Here is a 19,245-nt window from a genome sequence, read left to right as displayed (position 1 = left end):
CTGCGGTCCTGAGTTACCCAGAATTTGTGGCTTCCTTCAAAAGGGTATTTTACGTTCCCGCATGCTCCGCTTCTGCTGCCAAGAGCCTCATGTCCATCAAACAGAGTGTGAGAGCTGTTGCTGATTACGCCATTGAATTCCGTACTCTGGCAGCAGAGGTTGCTTGGAACAATGAGGCCCTTGTGGCTGCCTTCTCTCATGGTCTCTCGGATAACATCAAGGATGAGATAGCAGCCCGAGATATACCCACTGAGCTGGAGAGGTTGATCACATTTGCCATCCTCATTGACTCCAGACTCATAGAAAGACTCTCTTTTAAGGAGCGCTGGCGCAAGCTTCCTGTACATTTTGTCTCCGAGCTTTGCAGTCCCACCCTTGCCTCCCTCACCTCCCATGCCTCCTGGTACCGAGTCGGTCTGTGAAGATGAACCCATGCACTTGGGCTTCACACATCTCTCTGCGGATGAGAGAGCCCTTAGGAGGAGGGAGAGATTGTGCCTTTATTGTGGCCAGGCTAATCACTTTTTTGAAGTCTTGTCCTACCCATCCAGGGAACGCCTGAACCTTGAGGTCCTGTCACAGACAGACCTTAGGTGGCGTTGTTTCGTCTACAGTTTCACAGAAAGATAAGGCCCTGGTTTTGGTTACCCTGTCTTGGGCTGAGTCATCCATCGAGATACAGGCTCTAATCGACTCTGGGGCTGCAGGCCTGTTCATTGATTCCGCTGCAGCTGCGTGACACTCCACTTGCCATTGAGGCTCTTGACGGGAGACCTCTACAGCCTGCCCATGTGACTCATGAGACTGTTCCATTGTCCATGGGGCCCTTCACCATGAGATAATCCAATTCCAAGTTATTTCCTTACCTAAATTTCCGCAGGTTTCATCCGCAAATCCTTGTCTCCTACAGGTGATGGTTTATTCTTTGTGAAGAAGAAAAGTGGTGAACTGAGACCTTGTATTGATTATAGGGGTCGCAATCGTTTCACAATTAAGAATGCCTATCCGATTCCATTGATTACCGAGTTATTTGACTGCCACAAAGGGAGCAACGGTTTTCACGAAGCTTGATTTGAGAGGGGCATACAATCTCATCATGATTAAGGAGGGCGACGAGTGGAAAACTGCGTTTAATACCAGATCAGGTCATTATGAATATCTCGTAATGCCTTTTGTCCTTTGTAATGCTTCGGCAGTTTTTCCAGGAGTTCATTAACGATGTCCTCCAAGATTTGTTGCAGTTATGTGTGGTGGTTTCCCTGGAGAGCCACCACACAGATGTCTGTCGTGTGCTTCAGAGACTAAGAGAGAACAATCTCTATTGTAAACTGGAAAAGTGTGAATTCCATTGTGAACAGGTTAAATTCCTGGGTTTGTCATGTCCACTGCTGGTTTTTTGATGGACCCAGAGAAACTTTCAGCGGTCCTACAGTGGCCTCAACCCATGGGTTTACATGCTCTGCAGCATTTTCCTGGCTTTGCCAACTATTATTGGAAGTTTATTCATAACTTCTCATCTCTGGTCAAGCCCCTGACTAATATAACCAGGAAAGATGGCAACCCACAGAGTTGGTCTCCGGAGTCCATTAAGGCCTTTGAGAGTCTCAAGGCTGCCTTTGTTTCTGCTCCTGTGTTGGCACACTCTGATCCTACCTTGCCTTTTATTCTAGAAGTTGAGGCTTCTGAGACTGGAGTTGGCGCCCTTCTGTCTCAACGTCCTACCTCTGAGTGCATTATGCATCCATGTAGCTACTTTTCCAAGAAATTGTCACCGGCAGAGTGCAATTATGAGATTGGTGACAGAGAGCTGTTGGCGATCATTTTAGCCCTGAAAGAATGGAGACATCTCCTTGAAGGTACCACTGTGCCGGTTCTCATTCTTACTGACCATAAGAATCTCACATTCTTGTCTGAGGCTAAGAAGAGCACGATGGGCTCTTTTCTTGTCGAGTTTTAATTATATTGTCTCATTCTTACCCGGTACTAAGAATGTAAGGGCTGACGCCTTGTCATGACAATTTTCCTCCACTTCCAAGACGGAGTCGGTTCTGGTTCCTGTGATTCCTCCTGATCATATTCTGGCTACGGTTCGCACCAGTCTTATTTTTCCTTTGGGTGACAAAATTCTTGCTGCTCAGGTCGATGCTCCTCCTGAGAAACCTTGTGACCGCTGCTTTGTTCCCGAGAGTCTCCGTACTGCTGTGCTCCAGACTTACCATTCTCCCAAGGCTGCTGGCCACCCTGGGAAGAATCAACTCTTTTGGGCCATTTCCCAACAATTCTGGTGTTCTAGTCTACGTGCTGATGTAACCGCCTTCATAGCTGCCTGTTCTGTATGTGCTCAGAGTAAAACTCCACGACAACTTCCAGTGGGCCTCCTACAACCCCTACCCAATGGAGAGAGGCCCTGAACCCACCTGTCTATGGATTTCATTGTGGAGTTACCCAACTCCCAGGGCAACACAGTTATCCTTATGGTGGTTGACCGATTCTCGAAAATGTTGCATTGTATTCCACTCAAGAAGTTGCCTACTTCTAAGGAACTGGCTTCTATTTTTGCTCGGGAAATCTTCCGCTTACATGGGCTACCCAAGGTGATTGTCTCAGACAGGGGTAGTCAGTTTGTGTCCCGGTTCTGGTGAGCCTTTTGTGCACAGTTGGGTATTCAGCTTGCTTTCTCCTCTGCGTATCACCCGCAGTCTAATGGGGCCACAGAACGAGCCAATCAGTCCTTGGAGCAATTCCTACATTGCTATATTTCTAAACATCATAACAACTGGTCAGACCTCTTACCGTGTGCAGAGCAGAAACTAAAGGCTGTTAGGCCTAAAGAAAAATGGGGAGGGGGGGGATCTTCCCCAGGGACTTTTAAGGTGCTATTTAATAGACAGTATATTCAAAAAAAATTTTTATACAATTATATAGAATAAAATTAATATTTATTAATATTGAATCACATTAAAATATTCATGTCATACTTCAGGAGTAAGACATGTAGATAAGAACACTAAGACATAAACAGTGTCACCCAAAGGAATTTCTCGGTTATATCACAATTGAACCGTGCAACAAAAAGCAACTATTCCAAAGATGCCAAAACAATCTGCCGTTCTCGACATGTTTCGCTCTGAATGTGAGCTTCTTCAGGAGTTTAAAGGCAATGATTGTGACGGACTCTAAATGATAGGAAAATAAACAGAAATCAATACATACATTTAAACATGAAATAAAGAGCATCCAATAGAATTTTTTCTCGAATATGCACAAATTCCATTATCAGAATAGAGGTAGATACAGAGAATTTAGATATAGGCATATAGGTTTCAATATTGAACATTTTAATCAAGTATAAATGAACAATCAAAATTTATACATCTCACCAGGCTGTAGCACATTGATCTGGCATAGACTATTTCAATGGATCGGTAATACTGCTGCTAGTTTGGAACCGGAAAGTTCTCATATATGAGAGGTATCAAGTGCCATACTGTGACCACAGGGGAATACAAAGTCTACAAAGCGGCCCTTTGAAAAAAGGGAAAATACATTCAAAGTTAAACGAAAAATGGACCAGGGGGGGGGGGGGGGGAGGGGAGCGGGGAGGTGGGGGGGGGGGGGGGGAACGTAATCAGGCTATTAAATGGTATAATTTCTATAATTTCAGAGGGATATGTGTCCTGAAGGTAGAACCAATTTGAGATATATTACCTGATACATAAAAGTATATCGGCAAATGATGTCATATAGATGGAAATAGGCATCATAAATGAATAAAATAGATGAAAGAATTCCACTGATAGCTGCAGGGATAAGCGATCGCCAGCAGAAATATTTTCTAAGTATAGAGGAGAGAAGACAATGAAGGGTCAATGGAGGATTCAAAGTGTAACTACATGTCAGCTGATGACAGTGTCACACAAGGGAAACTTACTTCACAGGTAGTGGTCCGGCATACAAGCTGAGGAGAGCATCCCGCTGCCTCTGTAGGATCGCACCGGTGACGGAGCTGTGGGCGGTGTATTGACCGCCTTTATATACCCCCATCACGGCGGCGTCCGTTCTCGCCGCCGTGATGCGGACGCTCAATGGGGCCGGTCACGTCGGGACGTGAGGAAGCGCAGTGACGTCAGCTCTGACGTCATTAACGTGTGTAGGGGTTACTGCGCATGTCTGCGCGGTTCAGGAGCCCGTGGGACATGAAGGTGCAGGAGGCGCCATTTTAGTTAAGGGAAAAAGAAAAGTAACAACCGAATAGAGTATAAATTGGGGCATAATGCCTGCTTTAATTTTCCAAAATGATGGAAAAATAATTATATGTGTTCCCTATACGTTTTTAATAAAGGCTCATGTTAATACCAAGAAATCGGTATCAAAACCCATACCAGACGTGATCCGGCTCAAATTAAAGGGCCACCAGCCACAGGGACGATTGGTTCAACATCCCAGTGGTGGGTGCCCGGGGCGTCCGTGTGGTCCAAACTGACAAAGATAGTCCCAATATGAGAATATTTCCGGCAAACAATTTAAGATAATAAACAAAAAATATATTGAGTATATAAAGCCTGGGAAACTTCATAAAAGAAGTTTGCAGCTACAGCCTGTGAGATATAATACAGTTAAAACAGTGGAAATTCAATGACAAAAAATGTGTAACATACATAAAGATAAAGATATTATGGTCATATTATAACTATTATTGAGTAACTTCTATGGCTCAAACATATAAATGGTGCCATAGCACAGCATGAAAATACTGGGTATAATAAATGACCAAAAGCAGATAGAAGGGGAGGGAAAGAAAAGGAGGGGGAAAAAAGAGAGCCACGCAAGGGTAATACATGGCAGAAGATGCGAGCCTCATCAAAGTTAGGAGGTTAAGAATATTATGATTATTCAAATGAATGGCTTGAAGCTGAACGCATCATTCATACCAGGGTGTTGAAGAGCTGACAGTTTGTGTATCCAGCGTGCCTCCTTTTGTAGGAGGAGCCTGTCATAGTCTCCTCCTCTAACACCAGGGGGAATATGTTCTAGAGCAAAAAAATGTAAGCAGAGTTTGCTTACAATAGTGCCTCTTGAATTCATCTATGGCGAACTATGGTTTCCAACCTTCCGTGTGGCCTGCCTCGTTAGTTCCGCAGAGTATTCCTGCATTAGAGGAGCATCTCCGTGGCCTTCGTTCCACTTGGGCACAAGTCCAGGAGGCTTTACGACATGCTAACTATAGGTACAGACACCTGCCTGCGCCTTCCTACCAGGTTGGGGACAGAGTCTGGCTGTTGTCTCGCAACCTTCGACTTCATGTTCCTTCTTTGAAGATCGCACCTCGGTTTATTGGGCCTTTCCATATCCTTCGCAGGATTAACCCAGTGGCTTACGCGTTGGACCTTCCTCCTAGTATGCGCATCTCTAATGTGTTTCATATATCCTTTTTGAAACCTTTGGTCTGCAACTGCTTTACCACCTCAGTACCACGTCCTCACCTTATACAGGTTGAAAACCATGAGGAGTATGAAGTACAATCCATTGTTGACTCCTGTAGGTTCCATGGACGCATACAGTACCTGGTGTATTGGAAGGGGTATGGTCTGGAGGAACGCTCTTGGGTCTCATCCTCGGACGTACATGCCCTTGTCCTCCTCCGTGATTTCCATAGATGTTTTCCCCCCAAGCCTGGTGATCCTCCGAGGGGGAGGGGTCGTACTGAGGGGATACTGTCAGGGCTGGGCTCAGCCCTTCCTTCTCTAAGCTGGCTGCTCAGCTGTCGGCTAATTGCCAGCTCCTTTCTCATCACAGTGACTCAGCTGTTGATGATTTGCTCGTCAGTCCTGGCTACTTGAAGCCATCCAGCTCACTTCATCTCTGCCTTCACCTTTGGTTACATCTTAGAGACTTTCTCCTGTGTTCCTGTTGAAGACTTGTCGGCTGACATCCCTTCTGGCTCCTGATTGCTGTACTACTACATTGATCTCTGGCTCTCTGACATTGGCATTGGCTGGCTACCTGATCTGGTTACTGAACTCTGGCTATGTATTGACTACGCTTACTCTGTTTACCTTTTTATTATTATTAAACAAGTGTGATTAACTTTACTTCTGTCTCGGTCTGATTCATGGTTTCTGACAGATCATGACTAAAGTTATGAAGAGTCTGTGGCAGAATTTTGGGGTACGACGATCCAAGGAGCAATTAAGGAAACTGGTCAGATATGAAACTGAGGGAGCAGGATCAGTATAGAAGAATCAAGAGAGTGCTTCTAAAAAGTAAGTAGTTGTTGTGTGTTCCTATCATTATTATTTACTTTCATGCTGCTCCATGTGTTTTCTTTACTGATGTACAGTTTAAAATGGCGACTTTCATGTTGGTGGGCGCAGTAATCGGTTGTAGGAAATATCGTTCGCTCATTAAATATGATGTTTTTGGCAGATACAGGTTAAATACATTTGGTCATGCCTATTTGTATAAAATGAAGTTTTGTACATTGCTGTCTAGATGTGTTTGTAACTACAATGAAATGCAAGCTTGATTCAGTGTAATGTAAGGAGAGGACAATCAGCAGCTGTATACACATCTGGACTCAGGAGCACTAGTGTGGGACACAAAAACAAACTTTTTATGGTGTCCCACACAGGTACTCCAGTGGATACCTTTGGTGTGAAAATTGTTCAGAAAAAGGTAATTATTCCAGCTTTGGTAAGGTAAAAATTCATGTTTTCGGGGACCCGCATGTTGTCATTTATTATGGCCCTCTACAAGGGCCCCTCTGCAGCAGTAAAAGTCAATGGCCACCTGTCGGACGCCTTTCCCATTAGCAACGGCACACGCCAGGGATGCCCATTTTCACCACTGATATACGTCTTAACCCTGGAACCCTTCCTCAATAGGCTGAGAAGCAACCCAAATATCCAGGGGATCACTGTGAAAAATAGAGAATTTAAGGTCGCTGCATTCGCTGACGACATTCTGCTCTCCTTGCAATCGCCCCGTACCTCCTTGCCCAATCTCCTCAAAGATATTGAATACTTTTATTATTATTATATTATTATACAGTATTTATATAGCGCCAACAGTTTACGTAGCGCTTTACAACTTGAGGGTAGACAGTACAAGTACAATACAATTTGATACAGTAGGAATCAGAGGGCCCTGCTCCTTAGAGCTTACAATCTAAGAGGGGAGGTCAAGAGATACAAGAGGTAATAACTGTGGGTGATGTGCTGATTGAGAAGATAAATGTACAGTTGTTAGGTGGGGGCCAGATAGGCTTCTCTGAAGAGATGAGTTTTCAGGGATCGTCTGAAAGTGGATAAAGTAGGAGAAAAACGGACGGATTGGGGTAGAGCATTCCAGAGGATGGGGGAGGCTCTGGAGAAGTCCTGAAGGCGAGCATGGGATGAGGTGACAAGGGAGTTTGAGAGCAGGAGGTCTTGGGAGGAGCGAAGAGAACGATTAGGTTGGTATTTTGTGACTAGGTTAGAGATGTAGCTAGGGGCCAAGTTGTGGATGGCTTTGTAAGTTATAGTTAGTATCTTGAATTTAATTCGGTGACTGAGTGGCAGCCAATGGAGGGATTGGCAGAGGGGTGTAGCAGACGCTGAGCGGTTTGTGTGGTGGATGAGCCTGGCCGCAGCGTTCATGATGGACTGAAGTGGGGATAGCCTATTTAGAGGTAAACCAATGAGGATGGAGTTGCAGTAGTCAAGGCGGGAGATGACCAGGGAGTGGATTAGAAGCTTTGTGGTGTCAATGGTTAGGAAGGGGCGTATCTTGGAGATGTTGCGAAGACAGAGGCGGCAAGCTTTGGATAGTGATAGATAGTGATAAAAGGTTAGTTCAGAGTCCAGGATTACACCTAGGACCTTGGCGTGGGGAGATGGGTTGATAGTTGAGCCGTTGATCTTGACAGGGAGATCAGGGGAAGTGGCACCTGAGGGAGGAAATATCATGAGCTCGGTTTTGGATAGGTTGAGTTTGAGAAAGTGATGTGACATCCAGGCTGATATGTCTGCTAATAAGTTGGTAATGCGTGAGGAGACAGATGGAGAGAGCTGGGGGGTGGAGAGATATTAAGGTACTTTGGTACCTTATCAAACCTCAAAATTAATTATACCAAGTCACAGGCCCTAAACGTCTCCCTTCCTTCTCAGACAGTGACACATTGCCAAGAATCATTTCCGTTTCGATGGGAACATGATACACTCACATACCTAGGCATTCGAATCCCCACCCACCTGTCAGATCTATACTCAAAAAACTTTTACCCGCTCCTCCTTCAGACACAAAAACACCTTAAAGAATGGATGGACCTAAATGTCTCCTGGTTTGGACGCTCTGCCTTAATTAAAATGATAATCTTGCCTCGCTTACTCTATCTTATGCAATCGATCCCTATCTCCTTACCAGCAAGCTTTTTTAAATCCTATCGGAAAGCATGCTCTGCTTTTCTGTGGAAGGATTCTTCACCTCGCATTAAATACTCCAGACTCACACTAGCTAAATCTAAAGGAGGAATAGGCCTACCTGACCTCCAAAAATATCACGCAGCTTGTCATCTCACAAGGATCGCTGACTGGAACATTCATGCCTTTAAAAAAGCATGGGTCTTCCTAGAGAAGTCCTTCTCGTCAGGACCCTTACACCTTCTCCCATGGTTACCCCCTCGGAACTGGCCCCATACCCTCTTAGCCCACCCCCTTATCCACTCTACACTCCTGACTTTCAGAAAGACCATGATAAGGGGTTCATCCACCCCTCTCCCAAGCCCCTTAACTACCTTACGGGGGAACCCTGATTTTCCACCGGGGACCTCTCCAGAGTTTTTAAGTGGCCATTTGAAGATGTCCTAGCTCTCCAATTCTATTCCAATGAGAAGCCTTTATCCTTTGAAACCCTAAAGTCTAACACCAAGACGTTCTCTCTTTCATTTTGGACTTATAGACAAATCCGACACTTCCTCACAACCCACGCCAGTCAGTCGGAGTGGACACGACAACTCACGCCCTTTGAATCCTTGTGCCATCGTAAACAGCCGCAAAGACACTTAGTCTCTCTCCTGTATACCCTCCTCTTAGAAGCCCCAACACAGACCCCTGCCCCTTCACAGGTCTCCTGGAGTAGAGATCTTCAAAGGTCTCTTTCCACGGAGGACTGGAACATTATCTATGAGTACGCACATAAGGGCTCTTTGAACGTTGCCATCCAAGAAAATGGCTACAAGGTGATCACAAAATGGTATAGGACTCTGTTGCGTCTCCATAAATTCTCCCCTAATATCCCTGATACTTGGTGGAGATGCGGGTTAGGGGTGGGAACTATGCTTCATGTGTGGTGGGATTGTGTGAACATTCAACCCTTTTGGAGGGAGGTTCACGGTCTCATCACACATATGACTACCTACACTTTGGACTACACCCCGTCCCAATTTCTCTTGCACCTCACAACGCTATCCAAAAAAGACTACTACAAATCATTGGTGATGCATATGGTTAATGCCGCCAGACTTTGTATACCCAGGCATTGGCGCTCCACCAACATTCCAACAGTCAGGGAATGGTTTGCATGGATTTCCTCCATAAAGGAAATGGAGGAACTAATCTTCACCTCGCAAGACAGGATGCATAAATTTTCAACCACATGGGCCTGCTGGTCTCATTTTGTTACCACTGAATGATACCTTCAGTACGTATCGTAGGGATAACTGAAGAGTGTAACAACGTCTTAATCGGTGTATGGTGGTGGTGGGGGGGGGGGCAGGTGCGGATCCACTCGCTTTTCCCCTCTCACTTCCCCCTCCGTACTTCCCACCTAGAGCTCATTCCCTCTTCTCCCCCCCCCCCCTTCTTCCCCCTCCCCCCTGTTTTTTTTTTTTTTTTTTGTCCTTCTTCTTCTCTCTCTTCTCTTTCTCTTCTCTTTTTCTCTTTCCCCTCTTCTCTCTCTTTACTCTCTTTTCCCCCAGATCATCCTGTCAGGATACACTGTAATCTAGACGGTGAACATACTCGAGTGACTGATCCCTGTCCTTCCCTCAGTCCAAGCTGGGGGGGGGGGGGGACAATAGAAATTAAGATACTCCGCCCACATATGCTTAATTACAATTTTATGTCTCAGTAATGTTCACTTATTCTCAGTTCGGATCTTTATGTTGTATCGTGACATAGATACTCTTCATATGATTCTGTTAAATGATGTTCTGTGACAATACTCTTGTTCTGTATGTCTTGTCTTACCCTTTTGAAAAAAAAAAACTCTTTGTGGAAAAAAAAAAAAATTCATGTTTTCAGCTTGGAACTTTGCCAAAACAAACAATTGTACCCCACTTCCAAGCAATGTTTCATATTCACATTTCTGGACTCAAATATCTGTGTGCTAAGTATACCTTTAGTTTCATTCTCATAGGGGAGAAAAGACTCGGAGGACACCACTCAGAGGACACCAGGGACCCCATACATCACCAAGAAGGGGAAGTCAGCCCAAGACAACACCCCGAGGATCTGGAGGAAGGAGAGGTGGGGGAAGTGGGCGAGATTGTCACCAAAACAGGTGAGTGTCTGACACCCCAGCTTCAGGTAATCTATGTATGCCTGCATATTTGTAATACATGTTTTTAATCCAATTTTTAGGTGATGTGCTGGTTGTTGAACAGCAAGCTGAACAGATGTCTGCTCAAAAGCTCATCCACAACATCATGGTGTGGAATGGTGAAATCGACATTATAAGGAAGTAACTGAATGCTATGGAACAACAAATGAAGAATCAATTTTTTTTTTGTAAATTTTAAAAGCCAAATTTTGAAGATGCACACGGTGTGTCAACATGTGCTATCTGCCATCAGGGGATCTCAATGTACGTGTTTTGTGGGTGCAACCCCTTCTTCGTAACTCTAGTAGGTAAGAGGAAGAAGTTGCACCCCCAAAACACGTCCATTGATCCCCCATGATGGGAGATAGCACATGTTGACATTAGGCATGGGATCAGGAGGGAAATATCCATTTTGACTCCCAATTTGTGTGCATCTTCACAATTTGGCTTTTACAGATGTGACATCACCCCATTTGATGAAGGCAATATCAAGACATTTATGACACTATAATGTCTGATATTGCCTTCAGTTTTTAAACTTTGAACTTTGTAAGTTCCAGAGTTTTGTGCAGTGGGGCAAAAAACGTATTTAGTCAGCCACCAATTGTGCAAGTTCTCACACTTAAAAAGATGAGAGAGGCATGTAATTGTCATCATAGGTATACCTCAACTATGAGAGACAAAATGTGGAAACAAATCCAGACAATCACATTGTCTGATTTTGAAAGAATTTATTTGCAAATTATGGTGGAAAATAAGTATTTTTTCAATATCAAAAGTTCATCTCAATACTTTGTTATATATCCTTTGTTGGCAATGACAGAGATCAAACGTTTTCTGTAAGTCATCCCACGGTTGTCACACACTGTTGCTGGTATGTTGGCCCATTCCTCCATGCAGATCTCCTCTAGAGCAGTGATGTTTTGGGGCTGTCGCTGGGCAACACGGACTTTCAACTCCCTCCAAAGGTTTTCTATGGGGTTGAGATCTGGAGACTGGCTAGGCCACTCCAAGACCTTCAAATGCTTCTTACGATGCCACTCCTTTGTTGCCCGGGCAGTGTGTTTGGAATCATTGTCATGCTGAAAGACCCAGTCATGTTTTATCTTCAATGCCCTTGCTGATGGGAGGAAGTTTGCACTCAAACTCTCATGATACATGGACCCATTCATCCTTTCATGTACATGGATCAGTCGTCCTGTTCCCTTTGCAGAGAAACAGCCCCAAAGCATGATGTTGCCACCCCCATGCTTCACAGTAGGTATGGTGTTCTTTGGTTGCAACTCAGCATTCTCTCTCCTCCAAACACGACGAGTTGTGTTTCTACCAAACAGTTCTACTTTGGTTTCATGTGACCATATGACATTCTCCCAATCCTCTTCTGGATCATCCAAATGCTCTCTAACAAACCTCAGATGGGCCCGGACAAGTACTGGCTTAAGCAGGGGGACACGTCTGGCACTGCAGGATCTGAGTCCCTGGTGGAGTAGTGTGTTACTGATGGTAGCCTTTGTTATGTTGGTCCCAGCTCTCTGCAGGTCATTCACTAGGTCCCCTGTGTTGTTCTAGGATTTTTACTCACCGTTCTTGTGATCATATTGACCCCACGGGGTGAGATCTTGCGTGGAGCCCCAGATCGAGCGAGATTATCAGTGGTCTTGTATGTCTTCCATTTTCTAATTATTGCTCCCACAGTTGATTTCTTCACACCAAGCTGCTTGCCTATTGCAGATTCAGTCTTCCCAGCCTGGTGCAGGTCTACAATTTTGTTTCTGGTGTCCTATGACAGCTCTTTGGTCTTCACCATAGTGGAGTTTGGAGTGTGACTGTTTGAGGTTGTGGACAGATGTCTTTTATACTGATAACAAGTTCAAACAGGTGCCATTAATACAGGTAATGAATGGAGGACAGAGGAGCCTCTTAAAGAAGAAGATACAGGTCTGTGAGAGCCAGAAACCTTGCTTGTTTGTAGGTGACCAAATACTTATTTTCCACCATAATTTGCAAATAAATTCTTTCAAAAATCAGACAATGTGATTGTCTGGATTTGTTTCCACATTTTGTCTCTCATAGTTGAGGTATACCTATGATGACAATTACAGGCCTCTCTCATCTTTTTAAGTGGGAGAACTTGCACAATTGGTAGCTGACTAAATACTTTTTTGCCCCACTGTATGTTATGTTTTGAAACATGAGTGTTTCTAAAACAATTAAAATATTAAAAAATAATAATTTTTTAATTAAAAAAATTTCTAAAAAAATTTATAACACACGTGAATGTGCACAGAGTAAAAATTTTGCTAATCAACAATGTGTGGCTTCTTCTTTCAATGCTCAATGCCAGTTTTGGAAGTAATTTTGTGTTTACAATGACAATGGGGCTTATTTACTAAAGGAAAATCCACTTGGTACTACAAGTGCACTAGGAGAACCTAGGAGACAGCCAAAAAGAAACACAAGCAATAAAGAAAATGCAAGATTTTATCCCATAATATTTTTTTTTATTTAAAAAAAAAAATATTTTAGACATGGTCTGGCATTGCAATGGTCCCCCTACCTGTAAAATAATTGAATTTCATGGGTTCTTTGGGGTGCCAAGTCAGCATGGCCAGTTTCCAGGCCCGTCAGAGGATTTGAAGGAAATCCGGCCTCAGGCCCAACTGAGGCAATATAATTGTGGGCATTTTTTTTTTTTAATTGTGCAATATGCAGCAGGATAAAATGATGTGGTTGAGTTTGTATTCCACCATGTGTATGGCTGTCAGAAACAGGTGGAACAGGCTGGCCATTATCCCGAAGGCATTCTCAACAACTCTTCTGGCTCTGGCCAGCCGGTAGTTAAAAACCCTCCTCTCCGGGGTGAGGGTCCTCTGGGGGATTGGCCTCATCAGGTGCTCGCCCAGACCAAATGCTTCATCGGCAAGAAAGACGAACGGGAGTCCTTCAACGTTGTCTGCATCAGGAGGCAATCCCAGGCCACCACTGTGGAGTTGTTGGCCACCACGGTGGGCGAAGACTCCTCCATTTGACATCTGGCCATTCTTCCCCACGTCCACATAGAGGAACTCATATTGTGCCGACACCACCGCCATTAACACTATACTATTAAACCCCTTATAGTTATAATAGTAAGACCCCTAATGGGGTGGTGGCGCAATGTGGACGTGCTTCCAATCTATAGCCCCTCCACAGTTGGGAAAATGTGAGGCCACAGTCTGCCATTCCTGTGGCATTGAAGGAAACTGTGGAGTCAAAACAGAAAAATATATATTAGTACTTTTGCACATAACATTGCAAGCAGATTAGACACAAATATTCTTGGCCAACATCAGTATAACATTTATTTTAACGAGTATTTTAAGACAAAAATATAAGGTCCACTTATCAGATCCCCCCCCACCCTCTGATGGACCATTGTAAAAGTTTTAGGGGGGAAGGGTTCGAGCTAAGTTTGGGACCCCAAAAAAAAGCCTATGGCACTCTGCCTGAATTTAAGGACAACAATAACATTTGTACACATTTTAGGGGGTGTTTAGGGTAAGCACTACAATGGAGCTGCCAAAATACATTGTTAAGTGACTAGGCTGTAGGTGTGTATGAGCCCAGGATAGCATGCTGGGGAGGTTAGTGAAGGCAAATATGCATGAAGGACAAAAAAGGAGCATTAAAAGATTACAGCATGCATGATAACAAAGGGGAATTATCACAGCATATTACAATCATGGTAATTATGGAATGAGGAAAGAAATACAAAACATTAGCAAACATTAAATACATAGAATGTGATGTTAAAGGAGAAAACTTACCCTAATATAGTCCTTCTGCAAGACCTGAATTAAATCAGAACGGGTCTCTGGGATAATGATCCCCAGAGCCTGGGGGGAGATGCCTGTCGAGAACTTGAGGTCCTGCAGGCTTCTCCCAGTCACCATGTACCGCAACGTGGCGACTAGCCTCTGCTCCGGAGTGATGGCTTGCCTCATGCAGGTATCCTGCCTGCTAATATAAGGGGTCAGCAAAGCCAACAGATGGTGAAAAATGGGGCCCGTCATCCTGAGAAAGTTCCTGAAATCATCAGGATTATTCTCCTGGATCTCACGAAGCAAAGGCATATGAGAGAATTGGTCACGCTGAAGTAACCAATTCTTGGTCCATGAACTCCTCCCCACCCTGCTCATGGACTGGGCTTGGGTCAAAGAATGAACCCCAACACCAAGCCCCCGCATAGCACGAACTCTACGACGAGTATGTACCCGCAACATGGCTTCAAAAGGGTCAGTTGGTCAGAACGAACTAACAGAACGCACTGAAGAACAGCAAGGCCTGTGAAGAGCGAGCTCAAAATTAGAAATGAGCAGACAAGAACACACTGAAAAAACAGATGCCAACTATCTACAGACTCTGAAAAGCAGTTACAAATCCACAAGCACAAACTGAAGAGCAGTAACGGACTGAAAAACGAGAAAGCTGAAAAGCGCAAATCTCCTCTCACCAAACTTCTACTAACACGAGATAAACACAAGATTAGCTGAAGGAGCCCAACGAGTGGCGCGGTCGCTATTGCACTTCCTTTTTCTAGTCCCATCGTATTTGGTGTACGTCACCTCGTTCTAGACGGTCGGACTTTGGTGTGACTGTGTGTAGGCAAGACCGCGTTTCCGTTGAAGAAACCTTCGGAGTTATTTCCGACAGCAAAACCGGTCGCGTGTACGCGGCATAAGATGATAGAGGATTGGCACTGCTAATATGCATTATATTATATTATATATTTTATTATTGGCTGTTCAAATTCAACATTTGACAGCTCTTCTTGAGGTTGGGAATTACACATATACTTATGCAACACATCTTGGGTAATATGTTGGTGGTTTCAATGTTATGAGCTATTTATTGCATTTGAAGTCTCTTCCTACCTTATTGAAGCCAAAAAAAAATCGGGGCACGGTACAATGCAGTATGAGGGATTTTCTGTATATACTCTTTGGGGGAAAATTATACTTTGTTGGAGGTCACTAAATTAGGCACCTTTGAACAATGGGAATCTTAAGGCATAATATATGTCTATCAGCATTTGAAGGATAATGTTTTAAAATCTTTTCAGCAAGTAAAAGATGAGTTTCAAATCCCTACCACCAGCTTTTTTCAATATCTTCAAGTCCAGCATGCAATGCATGCCCAACATTAACTGAGTTGCTTTAGATTATTTTCACCAACAGAGTTGCTTAGGATACTTAATGCTTCCTCTAAAAACGGCAATGTATGTATTTAAAACTGCTTGACCTTCAGGTAACTGTGGTTCCATTATCTTGTAAGGCTAAATGGTAACAAAAGGAACTTATCTTACAAAATGTCCCTAAAACATCTTTACCTATTTCCTACTTACCTAAAACCTTATATTACACAGAACATATAGGACACTTAAGTGGTTACACAAAATCAGATACAGAGAATATTCTCTTTGTCCTAGATGCCTCTGGAGATACCCTAAATTGTTTGGGTTATTGGCAAGAAATAGCGGGTAAAATTATACTTTATATGATATTCAAATTCCTTTTACCCCACTTACTTGTGTTTTGGGTATATTGGATTTCCCAGAAGTAAATATCTATTTAAGGCTGGATACGAATCGCCTTCTGTTCTTGGCAAGGAAATTAGTGGCTAAGAAATTGCCTTTGCCTACTCCTCCCACAGTGGATAATTGGGTTAGAGAAGTAAATACTTCTCTCTATTGGGGAAAACTGGCATACCAAAAAAGAAGATGTCCTAATAAATTTGAAAAAATGTGACTTTCTTGGTTAACCAGTTCCTTCCCAGCCTATAACAATATGACTTGCTCCCGGATCAAGGAGCGGTGGCCCGATCTGTCACCAGACACAGCTGATGACTGATCAGTGTATCGGTTCACTGCCGGTACCATGTGACTTCTGTGACCAATCAGTTGTACACAATGGATGGCTTCCTTTCATGCCATTCATTGTATACAATTGTGTTGATGGCTGTGATTGGTCAGTGTGATCACACGGTACAGACAGGGCCAATCACAGCCCACCTGTACCAATAGATTAGCTCTGGCAAATCACAGCAAATCAAAACAAAACAAACTGAATGAAGTTTCATTCGGCAAAATGCTTGCTTATAGCAATGTAATGCACTGCTATAAGCAATCATAATGGGTAAAAAAAAAAAAAAAAAAAATCCTGATCACTTCCCCAGAGTAGTACAATGTTCTTATGGTAATATTATATTGCTCTAGTCACTGTGTGCTAAAAAAATTGTAGAAAAAAGAAAAAAATGTAATAAAAAAAGTAATAAATTTTTTTTTGTCTTTTTTTTTTTTTCGTACTGTCACCAGTCCGTGTCCCTGATTACCACTACACCAGTTATATGATAACACTGTTCTGCACTGGTGACCCTATGTAAAAAAAATCCCTCAATTTTCTAAAAAAATATTTTCAAAATGTTCAGTCTTTTTTTGGGGGGGTTGTCCTTTTTTAGGGGGATGGATTATTTATAGTTATACATTGATACATTATTCTATATAATAAAACCCTCATGGGCCTTTTCTTGGTTATGTTTGTGTTTGTATGTCTATTTTGTAATTTGTTTATTTTATGTGTTTTGTCTTGTGTACCTTTGTGTAAGAAAAACATTTTCTAATAAAAACTATCATGAGAAGAAGGAGATAAAACAGCAAGTGTATACTCTCACAACCACTACATAGGAAGAGAACCTATGCAGATTGTAGAAATCACTCTTATGGATATGTTGTAGATATAAATGTATAGATAAATGTAAAATAAGATAAATGTATGCATAGCAGATGTCTGATTCTTTCAGCGCCCCCCCATCCCAATTACCTGAGGAGAGGACATAAGTGGCAACCACTTATGCAAGATAAACAGAGGTCTGAGCTATTTGATACCCTTATGTGAGACATCTGGTGGGCAATATAGCTAACATATGATCTAGCTGCCAGTCCTTGGCACACTGTGGCATGTTTTCTGGATAACTATAACTCTCCATTATACAAAAATCCACCCACAAATACTCCTGAGGCCCATCGGATTAATCGTTATTGCCCTTTCCACACGTCTTATATTGGGATTGGCACTGGGTAGCTACGATTGAATTAGCTAAAGTGATGATATCTATAAAAGATTACAGATCCATAACCAGTCTCCACCGTCTTATTATGAAAGATTCTCCTCTCTGCTGTTTTTTACCTTCCTAATGGTGTTTGAGAGGCACTGTTGAGGGGCACTTTTTCAACTGATTGATGCCTTCTATGGTTTCCTAAGGAAGCAGTCTGGTAACCTGAGAAATGAATTGAAGTACTGTACCCCTATCCTATTGACTGAATCATTAAGTGCCTCAGAAAGGTCACTCCAGGCCTGATCAGATTTACACTGAAGTTTGGGGAACTGGAGGGTATTAACTGTGGAAATTACATAATATATGACTTCATATTTATAACCCAGCTACAGTGTATAAAAAAGTTTTATATTTTTTAACACACAAAATGTATAAAAATAAATATATGTTTAACCATGGGCATAGCATAAGGGGTTGCAGGGGTCACAATCACAACCCCGCCCCTAGCTTCAGGGGGCCCCTGTAGCCTCCCTGTCATATTATCATATCCTCCACAAAGTCCAGCTCTGATATGCTCTAGGGCCCCACAGCCACACTCCAGTACTGGGCTTCCACTTTGCCTTCCACAGTCCACACCCCTCTGTTCTCATTGGCTGGGGAGAAGTTGTGAGCTATTTCCTGAATGGAGAGGAGCACGGGCTGAGGAAATCCCAGCATGGGGAAGTGTCTGTGCTGTGTGCTGGCAACATGGAATGGTAACTGAGTTAGGAGGAGGAGAGTGCTGTCCTGTAGCCATGATGGGACCAATGTCACTGGTGAGTAAGTGACACTGCTCAGTGTCTTCTAGTCACTAACTGGGATTCTCTGTACCCCCCCACCCGGGGATGTCTGCTTACCCCACTTCTCTGACAACTGGGGAAAAGACACGCACCACCGGGAGGTGACCTTGCCCCAACACCTGCCAACACTGACAGAGACACCTTCAGAAATTGCTAAAACAAATCCCTTAACACCTCCTGAGGGCCCCTGAGGGGCTGCAGGCTCACTTTGCCCCCAGATCTAAGTTGCACCCCCCTCCAAAGCCCCCTGACCGTCCCCTCGACCCTGGATGCTATGCCCACTGCTGAGCTTCTTTCCCAGTACAGCACTCTATACTGCTCCTCCTCCACAGGGCTAAAATCACATTCCTTTACAACACAGCCAGTCAGCCATGATCTGCATAGGGTGTATCTGTCTACTGCAACTACACTGCCGTTCCGACCAGGGGATTTCACTGGCCAGAACGGCAACATAAAAGCCAGATACACCTTGTGAAGGCTGATAGACTGTGTGTAAAGGAATATAATTTCAGCCTTGTGTATTGTGGGGGGGAGGAGCTGTTTACAGTGCTGGAATGGGAAAGGAGCTCTGCCAAATGACCTGCCAGGGGTCCCTGTCCTCTGATTCTCCAAAGGTGATCCCTGTCCTCTGATTCTAAAGGGGTGATCCCTGTCCTCTGATCCTCCAGGGGTGATCCCTGTCCTCTGATCCTCCAGTGGTGATTCCTGTCCTCTGATTCTCCAGGGGTGATCCCTG

This window comes from Aquarana catesbeiana, linkage group LG05, assembly GCF_042186555.1.
Source record: "Aquarana catesbeiana isolate 2022-GZ linkage group LG05, ASM4218655v1, whole genome shotgun sequence".
Classification (NCBI taxonomy): domain Eukaryota; kingdom Metazoa; phylum Chordata; class Amphibia; order Anura; family Ranidae; genus Aquarana; species Aquarana catesbeiana.
This window is presented reverse-complemented; position numbering follows the sequence as displayed.